The sequence below is a fragment of the Alexandromys fortis genome, unplaced genomic scaffold, assembly GCF_014885135.2.
Source record: "Alexandromys fortis isolate MF-2015 unplaced genomic scaffold, M_Fortis_MF-2015_v1.1 scaffold_184, whole genome shotgun sequence".
Lineage (NCBI taxonomy): Eukaryota > Metazoa > Chordata > Mammalia > Rodentia > Cricetidae > Alexandromys > Alexandromys fortis.
In genome coordinates this window covers 1,382,578-1,384,326 of record NW_026068125.1, presented here as the reverse complement: position 1 = coordinate 1,384,326, position 1,749 = coordinate 1,382,578, and the positions used below count along the sequence as shown (strand labels likewise).

The 1,749-nt window shown below is 44.2% G+C and overlaps 1 long non-coding RNA gene across 1 annotated transcript in view; it reads right to left on the bottom strand.

Annotated features, from left to right (window-relative positions):
- Nucleotides 1–42: 42 nt before the first annotated feature.
- Nucleotides 43–1,749, bottom strand: part of LOC126490674 (uncharacterized) — a 20,864-nt gene continuing 19,157 nt past the window's right edge. The window contains exon 3 of the long non-coding RNA XR_007589218.1: nucleotides 43–1,131. This is a non-coding gene — a long non-coding RNA (uncharacterized lncRNA). The remainder of the gene's footprint in view (nucleotides 1,132–1,749) is intronic.

Below are 1,749 nucleotides of genomic sequence, written 5' to 3'. Positions count from 1 at the left end.
AGGCTAGAATCTTCCCGGTAAGCGCACATTGGGGTGCTTACACACATTATTAGAAATGGGCTAGTCCAGGTGCGAGAATTAGCCTGTAAGGGCTAGAGTTCATGGGCCAAGCAGTTCTTAAATGAATACAGTTTGTGTGTTGTTATTTCGGGCATGAGCTAGCCAAGCGGCCGGGGTGTTGGGGACGCAGCCCCGCCGCTCATATTTCAACAGAGAATCAGTCATGAGTCATCTGCATCAAGCCCACACCTCAATTCTAGGGTCCAAAGACACCAGAGCAGAGGGGTTGAAAGAATGTTAAGAGCTGGAGGACAAGGAGGAGAGCTGTGAAACACTGCCTTTTGCACACTAAGTCACAGGAAGTAGCTGTGGTTGCCTGCTTAAAACTCTGTCAGTAAAAATTCTCATGGACAGGAAAGTGCTGTCCAGGCCCAGCCTTGCTGGGAGAACTACTGGAAGTTCATAGCTGCTGAGGAAAAAGTCACTTTTCTTGGGGTCGAGGCTGTAGGAGACTGCCCATGCCCCTGTAAATGTTCCCACAATCATTTCCAAACAGCACTAATTAGACTCTGGAGCTATTAATAATATTCTTTTTAAAGACCATGAACTCAAGTGGGAGATATGTTGATGGGCCCCAAGGGTATTGGAGGGAGGTGGTGTGGAGTGGATAAGATTAAAATGCATTAAATACTTCTATGAAAATTTCAAAACATAAACTATTATGGAAAGACAAAGATGATTTTGTTCTCAGCAAACAGAGACTTAGAAACAGGTCAGCTCTGTAACCTGTAGCTTCTGGTTTAGGTTCTCTGGGCCTCACCTAGTCCCTGGCAGTAGTGGGTCATCTCTAAAGAGTCTTTAAGAACACCATTGCCACACTATTCTTGACATGTATCTGCCTTTGAGGAGTCTGGTGGATCCTGAGTAGCTACTGCTAGCTTCTTGTTCCTTCTGTCTCTGCTGTGACAAAATGCTTGACAAAAGCAATGTAAGAAGGAAAGGAAGGGGTAGTTTGAACTCAGTTTGAGAATGTAATCCATCATGGCAGCAGAGGTGTGAGGTGACTGGTCACATGGCTTCTACAGTCAGGAGGCATAGAGACGAACACTGGCTCTCTGTCAGCCCAGGAACCTGGTTTATAGAAAGAGTTGCCTCCATTTAGCGTGAATCTTCACTAACTACCTAACCCACTCAAGAAAAATCCTGATATACATGCTCAGAGATTTCTTTCCTTGGATATTCTAGATCTTGTGAATTTGATAATCAAAAGTTCCTATAACAGTAAATAAGGGAAAATAAGGCAGGCAAAAGCTGTGGGTTTGCGTTTCCTGATGACGTGTAGTGTGTTCATCTTCCCTGGTTTTAGAACATTTGCCCACAGTGTTTCAGTCATCAAAGACATGCCCACGCTGCATGCCAGTCAGACATAGTTCCAACTCTGATCTGTGAGTGGATGGAGATGGAGGCCGCTTGTTCTTTTCCCAGCCACTTAGCCCCACAATAATCACACAGAAACTGTATTAATTAAATCACTGCTTGGCCTATTAACTCTAGATTCTTATAGGCTAGCTGTTACATCTTAAATTAACCGATTTCTATTATTCTGTGTATCACCATGTGATTGTGGCTTACAGGGTAAAATACTTGCACGTCTGTCTCTGGCAGAGGCTACATGGCTTCTTACTAACTCCACCTACTCTCTTCTCTCTCTCTCTCTCTCTCTCTCTCTCTCTCTCTTTCTCTGGATAT